The sequence below is a fragment of the Lynx canadensis genome, chromosome B4 (genome assembly GCF_007474595.2).
Source record: "Lynx canadensis isolate LIC74 chromosome B4, mLynCan4.pri.v2, whole genome shotgun sequence".
Classification (NCBI taxonomy): Eukaryota; Metazoa; Chordata; class Mammalia; order Carnivora; family Felidae; genus Lynx; species Lynx canadensis.
In genome coordinates, this window is record NC_044309.1 from 135,337,510 (window position 1) to 135,354,063 (window position 16,554).

Below are 16,554 nucleotides of genomic sequence, written 5' to 3' on the forward strand. Positions count from 1 at the left end.
GATAATATGTAACTGGGTCCCAGTCACCTCATCGTGTCAGAAGAAAGGAGGAGGAGAGGCCTGAGTGACACAGGCCATTTAATCTTTTGCTAAGAAGAATTTTTCCCCCCAGCAATTAGGAGAGCCTGGGACTCAGTCACAGGCTCAAAAGTTCCTCATTCCTTGTATTGTGCTTTGCTCTGTTTTTGTTTTAAGAGACTTCTTTTTTTTAGCATACTTTTAGGGATACAGCTTTGGGCAACTCACCTCACTTCTCAGCCTCAACGTCCTCATGTGGACAGGGGGACGATGGCTCACCCCTACCTAACGGGATGGCCGTTGAGGAATTAAATGCGGGGATAGAAGCAAAACCCTTCACACGGCGCCCAGAATGCCACGGGCACCTGCTTGACTGATGCCGGTATTGGCCCATACCATGATGCACCTGCTGGCCAGATCCGCTGCTGGTCTGTGAAAGGGAGAGGGAGCAGGCGGGGTGCCTGGCCGGGCCCGAATGGACGTGCTGGCTCCTTCTCCCACTCCTGCATTTCCTGTCGGGTAGATGTTGTTCCCAGAGAGGTGGCCTTGCTGTCGGGTTGTTACCTGCGGAGGAATGAGGAATGCGGCACCGGCTCTCACAGACTGCCCCACCCTACTGCCTGCATTCTCACCCCCACGGCCCTCTGCTCCTGCCCCCCTTCCCCTCCTTCCCCCCCCCCCCGCCCCTCCTCCCTCTGTGGGAGCCTCCAACCAAGTCTGAGAACAACCCATCAGAACCCACCTTCCGATCCAAACGGCCCCAGGGGAGGTGGGAGGTGGGGAAGGGCCAAGACCCTCCATATGAGGTTCAAGCAACCCCCCCCCCCCCCCGCCCTGGCGGGTGGACCGCGCATGCCTGCAACTTTCTCTTCTCTCTGGGTTTGGGCAGCAGATGATACATCCAAGCCAGAGGCTGCCAGGGTAAGGTCAAATGGTTTCGAACGTGAACGCCTTGTGGCAGAGGCTCAGAATATTCCTTTTCTTCTCCAGGTGCGTGAATGACAGACACTAGATCAGGATAAGCGATCAGCAGGTTAACAGGCATAGGGGGCGATGGTTTCACATTAGCACTACTGGGCTGGCAGTGGGGCAGGTGGGAGAGATTGGCAGGGGGTGGTGGGGGGGGGGAGACTGGGGACAGCATCTGGGACCATAGAACATCAAAGCCCCAAGACCCCACAGGGCAGCCAGGTGAGTCCTACACTCCTTGTAAGGTGAGGAAGCAGAGGCCCAGGGAAGGCCCAGGGCCACGGATCCTTCCCAAACTTGGGGCTCCTGGCTCCTTCTCCAACGTTCTTTACCCACACTGACGCCACCTCTCCCTCTAACACAGCAGACACATAATACCGGGGACCAAGGAAGGCATGAATGAAGAACACACGTTATCTACATCTGAGCGCCTCCTGCCGGGTGGGGGGCTGTGGACAAGGCTCCCAAGGGGCCCAAGCAAGCCCTGGGGGCCCTGGAGGCTCCTGCGAAGGGCAGAATTTGAGCAGATCCTCCAAGATGATAAGCAGGCCTCGGGAGGACATGTTGCAGGGGCAGGTCGTGAGGACAGCGGGAGTGGAGCTGTTGGCCTGAGGTGCAGGGCACGCGGATTCCTCAAGCGCGAACAGTCCTCACAATTGAAGGCCGAGGTCAGGGATGGCTGGCCAGGGCTGAATCCAGCACCCTGCCAAGGACACGCTCCCGGTAGCCGTGTTCTAGGCACCTGCGGCCTCGCAGCTCTTGGGTGGCCTGGGGTGTGGGAGAACAGGGCCCAGGCCCCCTCCACTGTCCCTCTGGCAGCCTCCAAACACGCCCTTCCTGTTGTGACAACTCGGTTCTCTGTGCAACTGGTTCCAGCCTGTGGCTGGGTTTCAGATTGCGGCATGTGTGCTCACGGAGGCTGACGGAGTATCACGTGGGCACCAGGGAGAGCCTGGCCGCCCGCCCAGCCGGGCCTTGGTTAATTACGGGTCACGGCCTTCCTGCTATGGGTCCACAGGGTACCCAGAGACAGGCCCTCCCCGGGGCCGGGCCTGGGGACAGAGCCACCGCTCCCCCATTCGTGCGGTCGTGGGTCCGTCAGCCTTCACCGGGCACCTGCGGGGATGCATCTCAGGCTGGGCAACCCGGGGAGGGCCCAAGGGGTTCAACCGGCCCTGGCTTCTCCCAGCCCCCAATAATAATCATGGCTGCCACCCAAATGACCCCCTTCCGTGGTGACAGGCCCCGTGGCGGTGCTGTATATGTTGCAACTCACAACCACCCCCACTTTGCGTTTGGGGAAATTGAGGTTCGAGGGGTAAAGTGACTTGTCCAAGGTCATGCAGCTCTTGTCTGGCTCCCAAACCACGCCCTTCACATCCCCAGACTCTGCTGGGTCTCCCAGCACAGACGGCTCAGGAAGAGCAGGGGTCGTGTCACTGGCCAGTGTTCCTGGTCTGGGGGCCTCCCTGAGCACTGGCCTCGGAGCCTGTCAGATGTCGGAGGCTGCTTCTGGACACTCGCTCTGTGGTACTCTCTCCCACTTCCTTGTTTTGGCTCTTGCTGGCTATTCCTCACCGGCTGACGGCTAACGTCCCTTCCCAGACAAGCACACGCTTCCTCGGAGGCCCTCCTCTGGACACTTCCAGAAGACCTCTCACATGGCCCTGTCCCCCTTTGGAAACCACTGAGAACACAGAAGTCGTCTCCAGCAACTCTCCTGCTATCTTCATTTGTCACACTGCGGGTGTGACATTTTTTTTTTAAAGTCCGTGGGCCTTCCCTTCCCAACCAGATAGAAGGGCCCTGAGGGGCAGGGGTCACGCCCATGCCTAATGGGAGGGAGCAGCCCAGACATGCACGGATCTAACCCTCCCAACTGTGGGGCAGGAATTGTGCTCCCCATTTACAGATGAGAAGAGCGAGGTTCAGAGAAGTGACAAACCTAGCTGAAGGAAGGGAGGGGGTGATGCTGGGACCTGGACCCGCCATTTCTGCCCAGCCTTTGGGAGTGTGAGAGCCCTGCCCACATTAGGCCCAACCCAGGCCTCTCAGTGCCCCGCAGCCCGCAGCCCCCTAACCTGGGCTCAGGAACTGTTTGCTGCCCAAACCCTCTCAGTGCAGATGTGGAAACCTCTCACTGCACCCACTGGGCATGGTAGGAAATTCAGCCAACGGCCCTGGAGCGAGAGAGAGACAGAGACAGAGACAGAGACAGGGCATGAATGGGGGAGGGGCAGAGAGCGAGGGAGACATAGAATCGGAAGCAGGCTCCAGGCTCCGAGCTGTCAGCACAGAGCCCAACGTGGGACTCGAAAGCTTGAACTGTGAGATCATGACCTCAGCCGGAGTCGACACTTAACTGACTGAGCCACCCAGCTGCCCCTCTTTTTTTCTTAATGAATAGCCTTTTTTTTAAAGTTTATTTATTTTAAGAGAGAGCGGGGGAGGGGCAGAGAGAATCCCCAGCAGGTTCCCCACTATCAGCGCAAAGCCTAACACCCAGCGTGGGGCTTGAACCCATGAGCCGGGAGATGCTGACCTGAGCCAAAATCAGGAGTCCTATGCTCAACCGACTGAGCCACCCAGGCGCCCCTGAATAGACTTTTTTTTAAGTTGATTTGTTTACTTTTGAGAGAGAGACAGAGAGAGAGCAGGGGAAAGGCAGAGAGAGAGAGAGAGAGAGAAAGAAAGAAAGAGAAAGAGAGGAAGGAAGGAAGGAAAGAGGGAAGGAAGGAAGGAAGGAAGGAAGAGAGGAAGAAAGAAAGAAATAGAGGAAGAAAGGAAGGAAGGGAAGAAGAAAGAAAGACAGGAAGGAAGGAAGGAAGGAAGGAAGGAAGGAAGGAAGGAAGGAAGAGAGAGAATCCCAAGCAGGCTCTGAGCTGTCAGTGCAGAGCCAGATGTGGGGCTTGCTCTCATGATCTCATGAACCGTGAAATCATGACCTGAGCGGAAATCAAGAGTCAGACACGCTCAACAGACTGAGCCACCCAAGCGCCTCGATGAATAGATTTTTTTATGCGCTTACGTTGCCTCTACGCCTTTTTTGTGACCCGGCAGCTCGCGTCTTGTTATTTCTGATAAAATTCCGTTCCGTGCAACAACAGTGTATCCATTCGGCCCCCGAAGGACACCTTGGTAGCTTCCAAGTTTGGGCGATGGGGAGTAAAGGTCCTATGGGCGTCCAGGTGCAGGATTTTGCGTGGACCCGAGTTGTCAGCTCGTCTGGCTCAATACCAAGGGGCGCTAATGTATTTTTTCAGTGGGCAGTCATTTTGGACCCTGGAGACGGAGGGGCAGAAAAAGCACCTACGAGACGAGACATGTGGGTAAGTACGTGTAGAGTTACATGAAAATGGGCGAGGCCACCGGAGCACATTCGAGCTGGGGAGAAAGAGAAGATGAGCCAGTGTGGGAGAGGTTGAGCCTGTGATGAGGGAAGTGTGCAACCCCAGCTGACCACCAGGCCGTGGTCACCGAGGCCTGAAATGTCACCTGCAGGCAGAGGAGGGGGGCAGATGCTGCATCAGAAGATGGTTTGAAGCCTCAAGGGCATGTTGTCTCTTTTTAAATTAGCTTGTTCTTTTATTTTATTTTTTTTTAATTTTTAGTGTTTTATTTATTTTGGAGAGAGAGACAGACAGAGACAGAGCATGAGCAGGGGAAGAGCGGAGAGAGAGGGAGACACAGAAATCCGAAGCAGGCTCCAGGCTCCGAGCTGTCAGCACAGAGCCCGACGCGGGGCTCGGACCCAGAACTATGAGATGAGATCGACCTGAGCCGAAAGCAAGAGTAGGATGCCCTAAGGACATGGTGTTTTAATTGGGCGTCAGGAAGGGGCAGGATTTCAGCGGGTCGAGGTGGGAGCGAAAGAAGACGCCAGGTTGTGGGCACAGTGGGCACAGCGTTTGCTGCGGCCCTGGGACTAAACACTGCGGAGCAAGGATGGCTGGGGGGTGGGGGGATGCCTGGAGGCTCACCTGTATTTACAAATGGGGAAGCCACTCTAGGCCAAGTGACAGGGGGCCCCGTGCCGGTGGGGAACTGATGCTCCAAAGACAACTGATGCTCCAAAGACAACCCCAGGCCAAGGGGATTCCTGGGTGGCGGTCGGTTGAAATTTTCCATTCACAGTCCTGTTTCCTTTCTTTCTCAAAGCCTTTCTGTTTGGGCTTCCTTGCCTTGGGGCGTGAGACACAGCATCCTCCTGGCCGGAACTGGGATATCGTATCCCCATGACACGCCCCTCAGTTTTTGTGGCCGTGACTCAGCCTTCACCTTCGCCCACATTCTGGCTCCACTAGCCAGGGTGACCTTCTCCAAGAGTCGGTGGGCGGGACCTGGAAACTTTTTAAAGTTTCCCTTGCCCAGGGGACGGTGGGAATGGGGGAGGCGGGGCCCGGCAACAAAGACCTACTAAGAATAACAGAAGAGCAACCCCCTGGCCGGCAGGGATGACTGTCACCCTCCTGTCACCACCCACACTGAGGAAACAAGGAAAACAGACTCAGAGGTCAAGGAACCGAGAGCAATGTGGGCGGGGATTCTCCCAGGGAGGTGGCTTCCAGAACTGGGCTTTGAACTCAGGTCTATTGAGCACCAACCAGACGCTGGACACTGTCCTGGGCACCGGGGATGCCATGGTGAATGACACAAGCCCCTGCCCTCGTGGGGCAGACCTGCTACAGGGGAGAGGGATGCCCCACAAATCAGCGAGCGAGCAGCAAAGTCACTCTCAGGGCCTTGGAGGGAAGCCCTTCCTCTCCCTGCTGGCCGGTTCTGGGGATGCCACGTGCACGCTGCTCTCCTTCTCCCCCCCCCCCTCCAAAGTGGCTCTTTCCCCTTTTTCAGAAGCACCAGATCAAAATTCTAGGCCACCTCAGGACGCTGGCACGGTGCGGCACGCACCCTTCGGCTTAGGGGATTCCTAGAGGCTCAGAGGCAGAAAGGTCCAGCGAGCCACCTGTCCCAACCTTCTTCTCCATGGTGTATCCCCTCCACCACACCCAGGGGCGACTCTCCCTGGGACAGGGGGCTCGCTGCCTCAGAAGATGAGCCACTCCAGAGCTGGACAGTGCTAACAGAAAGGTCCCCCTTATGCCAAACCAGCACCTACCCCCTCATTTCTTCCGCCCGCGGCTCCCCGTTCTGCCCTCTGCCCATTACATAGGACTCTTCTTCACCTTACGGCCCTTCGAATCCTTCACGTTGCCCTTAAATCTTTTCTTGGGAGGACCTTTCCTCAACTTTTAAACCATTCCTTGGACCCCGTCTGGTCTTGCTCTGGTTTGTCGGTGCCCCCAGCACCTGCTGCTCTAACACGGTCCCAAAACGCTTCACCAAGTGACCGTCGAGGACACAGAGGATGGAATGTCACCCTGATCTCGAGCTGTGCCTCGTCTCCGCCTGGGGATGGATGGCAAAGGCCCGGGCAGTGGGAGCCACACGGCTGGAGGGTGAGGACAGTCACAAAGGAGCAGACACCTGCGTCCCCTTCGGTCAGTCATCCAGCTGACCCGTATCCCATGCCTGCTGCCGCCGGGCCGGGGCCGGGCGGGATGCCGGAGTGGCCCTCGCAAAGGCTTTGCAAGGGGGAGAAAAGAAAAAAGCAAGCGAACACCTGACTAAGGACTGATCGTCCTAGCCGGTGATCAGTGCTTTGAGGCAAACAGAAGGTGAAAAGAGACCGTGGAGCCAGTCCTGCAAAGAGTGAGGGGAAGAGAACTCCAGGTAGAGAGGCCCGCCAGTGCCAAGGCCCTGGGGCAGGGAAGAGTGTGGCACACTCAGAGGCTGCTGCGAAACGAGCAGGGGCAGAAATGGGAGGGCGGTGGGAGATGAGGCCAGAGGGGTGAGGAGCGTGAGTTTATTCTAAGATCCAGGGGAAGTTCCTTTGGAGGGCATGAGGCCTCAGATACGATCTGACTTATGCTTTAAATTCTAAGAGAAAGGGGAGACCAGTGTAGACAAGAGCTATCAGTAAAGCCTTCATGGAAGAGTCAGTGAAACCTTCCACCGCGGAATTAGAGACAAGTCACCATCTCCTACCAGAACTGAAAAATGCAGCTCTTTACTGCAGGTTCTCTCAAGAAGACATACAAAGGTTCCATAAGCACATGAAAAGGAGGTCAACATCCTTAGCCATCAGGGAAACGCAAATCAAAGGCACAGAGACCCATCACTTCCCAGCCACAAAGATGGCCAGATGTAAAAGGACTGTCAAGGGGCGCCTGGGTGGCTCAGTCTGTTAAGCGTCCGACTTCGGCTCAGGTCACGATCTCGCGGTTTGTGAGTTCGAGCCCCGCATCGGGATCTGTGCTGATGGCTCAGAGCCTGGAGCCTGCTTCGGATTCTGTGTCTCCCTCTCTCTCTGCCCCTCCCCCGCTCACGCTCTACCTCTCTCTGTCTCAAAAATCAATAAACATTACAAAAGGTTTGTAAAAGACAGTCGGTATTGGCGCGGCCGTGGAGAAAAATAAATCCACAGGCACCGCTGGCGGGGACGTTAAATGGCGCGCTATGCTTTGGAAAACAGTTTGGCAGCTTCCGAAAAAGTTTATTTATCTGTGATTCAGCCACTCTACTCCTAGATATCTACCCAGGGGAAACGAAAACCTTTGTCCACATAAAGACGGTGCACAGATATGCAGAGCCGGTGAGTGGTGTTACTCACAATGGCTACGAACCGTTACAGTGGTTACGAAGTAAAAACAACTCCAGGGCCATCAGCTACCCACCCCTACCCACCCCTACCCCAGCAGTCAAAAGGGGGGAAATGCTGGGGTATCCTGTCACCTCAAACACATCATGCTAAGGACAGGAAGCTAAACATACAACATCACATGCTGTAGGATTCCATTTACACGAAATGCCCGAGAAAGACCAATCTATAGAAACAGAAAGCAGGGTAGCGGTTGTCAGGGGCTGGGAGTAGGAATGGGGACTTCCTGTAAACAGGCATGGGGGGTCTTGCGGGGGACGGAGACGTTCTAAAATTGGATTGTGGTGGTTGCCCAACTCCGTACGTTTGCTAAAAATCATTGAATTGAGTGTTTATGGTACAAATTGCAACCTCAACAAAACTCAAGCACCCGCTGGATTTTATGGTCCGTGATGGCAGGGACTGGCCCATCTTTTTCTGCGAAGTGTCCCCAGCACCTAGAACAGCTGGGCACACAGTGAGCACCCAGTAAATATTGGCAGAGTGAACGAATGCGTGCATGAATGAACAAAGCCATAAAAAGTAATAACCTTTAGTTGGGCGAACGACTCCGCGGAAGTTCCCGCCCTCTCTTCTCTCCCGCATCTCCCTACTTGAAAGACTTGTCTACGTGGCTGGCCCACTCATGGGTCTCCCTGCCGAGCTGTGACCTTGCACTCCCAAGTTGTGAAGTCCCAGTGTCCCCCCTCCCCCTCCTCCAGGTCTCAGCACCATGACCTTGTGCAGTGCTCATCCCTGGCTTTCCTGAAATGCCGTGCCCTGCCTGTTCCTGTGGGCTGACCTAGGACAGCTGCCCTCTGTCCACAGGCCACCTGCTGGGGCACCCCTCCCATCTCCACGCTGGTGGCCCTCAGTTCTGTGTCACTGCCCAGCCTAATCCTCAACTGCCAGCATGACAGTTCAACGTCTCTAAAACCGAAGGTCCTCATTCTGCTGAGCCCTGCTCCCCCGCAGAGCCCCTGCCTTGAAAGAACCTTCCAGAAACCTGGGCATCCTCCTTGATGCCTCTCTCCCCCTTCCTCACTCATCCCCTCGCCAAGTCCTGTCTGCGCTATTTCTAAGCATCTCCTCTCTCTCTCCAGACCACCCCCTTCCATCATCCAGGTGACACTTCTCTCTGTGCCCCTTACTGAAACCACAGTGACCTTTTTATAGGTGAGGATGCTGTGCGCTGCGGGCATCAGAGGGCATGTCTAGACAGCTCAGGCTAACGGTAGCACAGAGAGGAAGGACAGTGGAATGGAAGGAAGAACTGAACGGTCGGGACCAGGGAAATCGAGAAAGTGGGCAGCCCCCACACCCTGGCCTTGCAAGCTCATGGTCCTTCTTGCAAGGGGACTCCGCCTCAGTAACTCAGCCTCACAGTCTCTCCGCTCTGGTCTCAACTGGGCCAACGTGGGGGAGGGGCCCACGTAGCGCGAGCATCAGCTCTTTCCAGACCCCCGAGGAAATCACCTGTGTCCCGCAGCCAGCCCTCCAAAGCCCCAAGCAGCTCACGGGCCCCCCTGATCCTGAGCATGGGTCCAGACACAACCCTGAGGGCTGGCCTCTCTGGCCCACTGGCCCCGCCCACCCCTGCCCAGCCGCACTCAGCTCTGGCCCTCATGGCACCTCCTTCATGACCTTCAGTGCCTGCCCTCCGGCCCGTCACTGCATTTCTCCCCGTCCTTGGCGTTGTTCCTTTCTCTCCCCTTTAGGATGACCTCTGCTGGGGCGCCTGGGTGGCTCAGTCGGTTTAGCATCCAACTTCAGCTCATGATCTTGTGGTCCGTGAGTTCGAGCCCCGCGTCGGGCTCTGTGCTGACAGCTCAGAGCCTGGAGCCTGTTTCAGATTCTGTGTCTCCATCTCTCTGACCCTCCTCTGCTCATGCTCTGTCTCTGTCTCAAAAATAAATAAACGTTAGGGGCGCCTGGGTGGCGCAGTCGGTTAAGCGTCCGACTTCAGCCAGGTCACGATCTCGCGGTCCGTGAGTTCGAGCCCCGCGTCGGGCTCTGGGCTGATGGCTCAGAGCCTGGAGCCTGTTTCCAATTCTGTGTCTCCCTCTCTCTCTGCCCCTCCCCCGTTCATGCTCTGTCTCTCTCTGTCCCAAAAATAAATAAACGTTAAAAAAAATTTTTTTTAAATAAATAAATAAATAAATAAATAGTTAGAATGACCTCTGCTAAGCGAGGACTTGCCCGTCTTGTTCACGGTTGGGCCCCAGGGCCTGCTGATCAAACTGCCAACGCCCCTCCAACACAGGGGGACTCCGTGGAAAGGCAGGGACGTCGGCTCCCTGGAGAGAGGTTTCTGTCGGGGACACCTTCGTACCAACAAGAGTTTGCCTAGAAGTCAGTTTTCCGACACATTTCTTTTCCTTCTCAGTCGGAAAGCTCTGATTTCCTTTTCCACGAGTCCCCGATTCAGGAGCCGGTGACCTTCTCACTGTTCGCGACCCAGCGCCGTGACCCGGAAGCGGCGTTATTTCACAGTCACGAGGAGCGGGGCCTCGCTGAACGGCTCCTGGAAAGCGCGGCTGACACTGAACGGTGAGGGGTCGGGCGTGCGGACAACCGCCCTCCCGCCACGCAGTCGAAACTTCGCCTGTAACTTCTGGCTCTCCCAAAGCGTAACTCCTGCTGATCAGAAGTCTGACTGGTAGTGCAAACAAGCTGATCAACACACATTCGATACGTATTGGTTATATACCGTGTTCTCACAGCAAAGTGAGCTAGAGAGAAGAAACTGTATCACAGGCAAGAGAAAATAATGTTTACGGTACTGTACTGATGGAGAAAAAGCCACCGATGAATACGTAGACCCGTGCAGGTCAAACCTGCGTGGTTCAAGGATCGGACGCACTTGAGTTAACTCCATTTTGCCCCGTTTACTTGACTCTGCTTTCAAGGCTCAAACCCCTTTCGCACAAACGCCCCCTGCTGGGCAACTGAGAATCGCTCCTGCCTCCCGAGCCCCTCCCGCCCAGGTGTGCCGAAGCCACGCCCGCCACCCCCCACCCTCCCCCCTGCACACCCTGAGTTCACCGCCTCAGCTCTCCACTGCTGTGCTTCCCTCCCGCTCCTTCCCATCTCCATCATCCTCCAAACCAGCCCCCAGACTCACATCTCTAAGGACACCAATCTTGTCCCTCCTCAAAAACATTCAATGGCTCCCTAGTGCCTGTGGAATAGGTCCAAGTTCTTTAGCCTGGCATCCAGTATCCTTCGTGATATGGCCCCGAGCCATCTTTCTGCAATTAGCCCTCACCATTCCCCTGCCTTCCATGCAGTTTCCGCTCATTCTTTAAGGCACAGCTCAAACTCCTCCTCCTCCAGGAAGCCGCCCCAGGTTGCCATGCTGCTTCTCTAGCACTGAGCCTCTGCTGTCTCTTTCATTGCTGCATAGGCCTGGTCTTTACAAGAAACAGTTTGTGAACTCCTTGAGGGGCAGGCGCGGATACTTCAAAGTGGTAGCAAAAATGTGTAGCAAAACAGTTGTAGCAAAAAGCTGATAGTGATTTAGCACTTTTACAGCCATTATCTTCCTTTTCTCTCCATGACTCTCTGAGGTGGGCGGGCACAGGCTATTATCCCCGCCTTGCAGAAGAGGAAACAAAGCTCAGAGAAGCTAAGTAACTTCCACACAGGCGCACAGCAAGAAAGCAGGGGGGCCGGGAGAGAGCTGGTTCTTCTGCCCCGATTCTGTCCTTGTTCCGTTACCCCCTGCAGGCTCCCTCGTGTGCCTCCCACACCTCATCCACGGAGAGTGACAGCCAGGATCTCTGGATTATCATCTTCAGCGTCAGTTCCTGGACTGTCCCGTGGCGACAGTGACCTGCTGTTTCCACGTGAAAAGGGCTTCCCTAGCAGACAGCGCCCCGTGCTGGAAAGAGCCCGTGGGAAGTTACATTTGCCAGGTCCGTGCCCTTCAACGGCGGTGTGACCTTGGGAAGCTCCACCCACAATGAAGGACCAGCCGCGTCCCCCGGTTCCCAGATGAGGTGCTGGCATTTGATGATGATGCTGATTCTTAGCAGGCCCCTCAGGCTTGGTGAGAGAAGCAGTTTGCAAGCGGCGTAATGTACCCGTAGGGGAGGGAGGCGTGGGGCTCGTGTGCAGAGAAGCCCCGGCCAGGTATCCCCTGGCTCATTCTCTGCTCGCCACTCACAGCACCTGCTGAAGAGAAGAATGTGCGTCCCTGTCCTCCAAGATTAAACGGGGCCCCTGCCGACCTCGGGGAAGAAGTCCATCTTTCTTAACACTTGGCCGTGTCAAAAGTAACGAAGTCCGCCACAGGAACCTGTTACACGTTCTCTGCGTTCTTGCGTTCTCCCCACCAAGGCTGGAGGGGCGATCGCCTGGGGCCTAGAGGACCCCAGCACCTGGTTCTGCCCAGTGACCAGGCACCCAAAGGGCCTGCGGGGTGTGGGGGGCCTGAGGAGGCGGGGGTCTGCTCCGGACCGGCCGCTGGCAGGAAGGGGGGTTCTGGGTGACCCTCACCCACAGGGGAGGGAGCCTGGTCCTGTCCGGAGCCGGGGCTGGTGAAGCAGCCGGCGCTCCTGCAGCCGGGCCGGGGAGGTTTGGTCCTTCTGTGGCCTGAACGACGTTCATGCGGTCGTCCGTGTTCAGTGATGACCCAGGGGTCTTGTCTTCGTCTTGATGATCCGTTAGCGGCCTGTCTGACGCTGATATTCCCTGTGTTTATATTCCACGGGAGGCCCCCGAGCTGTAAGGACCAGGCCTACTCCTCCTGGCCGTCAGGGCTACTTTCTGTTCCGCGGGGACAACGTCAGAGGACAGAAGTCCTCTGGTCTCTCCAGCTGGAAGAGCTCTCGGCGCCCCCATTTTAAGATGTCTTTTCCGAACCACCGCAGGCCAGCAGGGCCTAAGGCCTGGGACGGAAGGCGGTGCCAGTCCACCTCGCCGTTCTGTTCCAGCCAGAATGGGAATCAGGCCACCGTGTGAGTGGTGAGACCCCCAGCAGGTTCCAGCACCTGACCCCTTAGGGGTGCTCTAGGTAAAGCAGCTCGGGGTAGGGGGGTGGGGGGAGAGGCTGGGGGCAGTGGGGGATGGGGGAATGGTCACGAGGGACGAGGCCAGCGAGGCCCCACTGGCCCCTGCCACCGCAGTTCTGTGGAGCATGCCTGGTCCCACCCCCACCCAGGAAGCTGCCACCAGCGGTGGTCAGTGGGGCGTGCTACACTTGGGCCAGGGCCTACACGGCCACCTGGGCCGTCTGCCCGTCCACCTTCAAAGTCCCGTCCAAGCTATAGCTTCCTCGCCTGAGCCCTGGAAGGAGGCTGTGCTCAGGAACTCAGTCTCTGAAGATCCACCCAAGGACCTGGAAAGAGAACGTTGGGGTCCAGCTGGAGCTTCCAGGCAGCGTTTTTATGGAAGGAAAATCAAGGGGGTTAAACTTGAAAATGAAAAAAAAATTTTTTTTGGACAAGTGGCAGTCAGGCGAAGCCTGTGGCTCCCTACAGGGGACACCGCAGTCCCCCAGGCTCTGCTTCTATATGGGGCACCAGCCAAGGCGGGAGTGAGCATGAGACAGACCGCTCTGAACACTTCCAGGCGCCAACGTATGGAAATTCTATTTGCAACTTAAAAGCACAGGAGATACAATATAGTTCAGGCTGGGATAAAACAGAAGATATGTGAGAAGAATGTAAAAATACATTGTCTAGGGCGCCTGGGTGGCTCATTCGGCTAAGCGTCCAACTTCCGCTCAGGTCCCGGTCTCGTGGTTCATGGGTTCAGCCCCCGCGTCGGGCTCTGTGCTGACAGGTCAGAGCCTGGAGCCTGTTTCAGATTCTGCGTCTCCCTCTCTCTCTCTGCCCCTGCCCTGCTCACGCTCTCTCTCTCTCTCGCTTTCAAAAAAAAATAAACATTAAAAACATATTAAAAAAACACATCACCCTCCCAAATGAGAAACAGGCAATAAAATTGGACGATGGCCCTGTTGCCTCACGAAGGGTCCTGAAATGCCCTGAGGGCAGCACCTGTTCAATGACACAGTGGACACCTTGTGGGTGCCTGGTCACTGAGCAGAACCAGGTGCTGGGCCTGAAGACAAGTTGGCCAGGGTGCCTGCAGCAGACCCTCCTCTGCCTCCCTGGCCTGCGGGAGGGTGACAGCCTGATGCTGGGGAGACCGAGGGCCAGGTGGCCTGGAGGAAGGCCCCCTGGGCTGGCCAGGAGAGGAGGCAGAGCTGGAAACAGGACGCAGAGGGAGGACAGATGGCCCAGGCAGAGAAGAGTCATGTGGGTTTGGGGCTGGTGGACAGAGCGTGCACGGAGGGCTTCCTGAATCCCCCCAAGGACAAGAGGCTTGCAGAACCACCACACGCTGGGGAGAAATGGCCGTAATTCCGGAAAAATCCTGCTGGCTGGAAGGTGGAGCCTGACTGGCTAGGAGGGGGCTGCAGGCTGAGACCAGTGGGGGCTCTGGCAGGGGTCCAGGTGGGAGGCGGGGGGGGGGGGAGGGGATGGGGGGGAGTTGGGGGGGTGGGGAGGCTAAGTGAGGAGGCTGTCACCAGGCTTAGGGGCTTGGGGGGGGAGGGGAGACTTTCAGGAAGACATCTTCGTTCCCAGCTTCAGCACCCAGTTTGCCAAGTAGGCAAATGATGAATGTAGCCTGGGAAAAACCAAACAAATCAAACCAAGAATCATTGCGGGGGCGCTTGGGTGGCTCAGTCAGTTAAGCGTCTGAATTTTGATTTCTGCTCGGGCCATGATGTCACAGTTGGTGGCTCCAAGCAGACAGTGCGGGGCCTGCTTGGGATTCTCTCTCTCTCCCCCCCCCCCTCTTTCTGCCCTTCCCCCCCGTCCCGCCCCTCCCCCCCCCCCTCTCTCTCGGGTGCACACATACTCTCTCTCTCTCTCTCAAAATAAACTTTAAACAAAAAAGAATCATGGTGAAAATGACCCTCAGACTTTGGGAACCTGCCCCCCCCCCCTCCCGCAGTGCCCATCCAAAGGGAAATAATGGAAGCTGACAAGAAAGCGCCAAGTGCCATCGGGACGAATCCACGCGAGGACCACTGCTGGAGCCCTGGGCCCGGCCATGAGCCGCATTTACAGCCGCTGTTCTCCCGGCCTGCTTCGGCCATCGCGCACTTCCCACCCTCTTGTGTTCCAGAAGCTCAGAGGAAACATCTGATGTCACTAATGGAACAGTCAACATGTGACAAATCTATTTAGCAGACACTCGCTCTCACCTAGCAACCCGGTCGTCGGCAAACTAAGCACCTCACTCCTGATGTGACGGGGCTGCCCTCCGTGCTCAGGCTGAGGTCACCGCTCCCCGCCAGGGACCGACTCCGCCCTTGTCCCGGATACACTGAGAGCAGAACCACAAGTAAGTGATTAGCCGGGTTGTAGGAACTCGTGGGGGGAAAGGCTGCGTGCAGGAGCCTGGAGCCAGGCCCGGAGGCCGCCCCCACCCCAGGGTGAGCGGCCACAGTCAGAGCCAGGACCCGGGGACCAGGGCCCTGCTTATTCCTGAAGCAAATATGCTTAATCCCCTTTCTGCACGCTAGGAAGCGAAGGTCCCAAGATCCACCGACTGACTGCCTTGGGACAAACTAATAAATGGCAGAGCCAGGCCTCAAGCCCAGGTCTGACTCAAACTCAAACTCAAAGCCGCACCCACCGTCAACACTGGACGTGAAATCGAGGGCTGCACAGGACGCACATGCAAGTCCCGTCATTAAGGGGGAAGCTTCTCGGGCTTAGTGACCTGTCTCGGGGGTGACCGCAGACAACCCCCCCCGCCCAGTGCAATTTATCCGGATGCTGGTTTGATATTCACACTGCACCTCTCTCCCTTTCCGTCCTACCGCGTAAAAGGCCCTTTTCCCTAACACATGGGAGCGCACATACACATGCGACACGACATCCAAGCCTGACGTGCGTTCACACCTGGGGACGGGAAAGATCCCGATCTCTTCTGTCCTCGGGACAATAGCATGAGAACAGATCCTGTGACTAACACCGGAACCAAAAGGCAGGGGGGGAGTTCTAAAGATAGATTCAAGACGGTGACCGAAGCATCAGCAAACAGGTGTCCGGCAGGAAGGTCAAGTGAAAGGCTCTTACTAAAAGTAACCCACAGGGACGCCTGGGTGGCTCAGTCGGTTAACGTCCGACTTCGGCTCAGGTCATGATCTCACGGTTCATGAGTTCGAGCCCCGCGTCGGGCTCTGTGCTGACAGCTCAGAGCCTGGAGCCGGTTTCGGATTCTGTGTCTCCCTCTGTCTCTGCCCCTCCCCTGCTCTCAAAAAGAAATAAACTTAAAACAAATTAAGAAAAAAGTAACCCGCATCTCAAAGTTAGAACATGCATCAGTCACTCTGCCCAACTGACTCAGGTGTTCCCGTGTCTTCCTCTGGGTCACTTAGCGTCCAGGGTGGCATCGTGTCCACACACCACACCTAGAGCTTGTCCTGGCTGATGGCCGCGGACAGTGCTTACCCCCCCACCCCCCAGGCCTGCGGCAAACCCAGATGCTGACGTCACGTAAGCCAAGAGGCGGGAACCGTCTGGGCCCATCTGACAGACTCACCTACAAAACCCAAGTGACAGAAACGGGTCTCTTCCGACAGCACCGACAGACAAAGGCCTTCGTAAAGATAAATTACGGACAAGTATTTCCAGGGGCAGGTTTCCCTCAGAGTCAAGTGCAAGGGAAGGAAGCCAAGACGGCTGTCAGGTTCAGTGCCTCGCTTTGGCACAGCGGCAGGGGAGAGAGTCAGGTTTTGTTTTTAAGTTAGTGCGGTATTTTCAAAACGTGAACACCTCGTAAACAACCAAATCACACGCCGAGGCTGGTACGCTCTGCGGAAGGAGCTGGTCTCCTCCACTTGTGAA

The 16,554-nt window shown here is 56.5% G+C and overlaps 1 long non-coding RNA gene across 1 annotated transcript; it reads right to left on the reverse strand.

Annotated features, from left to right (window-relative positions):
- Positions 1–872: 872 nt before the first annotated feature.
- Positions 873–16,554, reverse strand: LOC115517827. The gene is made up of 4 exons (XR_003970079.2): positions 16,250–16,554; positions 4,016–4,296; positions 3,069–3,167; positions 873–1,026 (listed from the first exon to the last, which is right to left on the reverse strand). It is a non-coding gene; the product is annotated as an uncharacterized LOC115517827 (long non-coding RNA).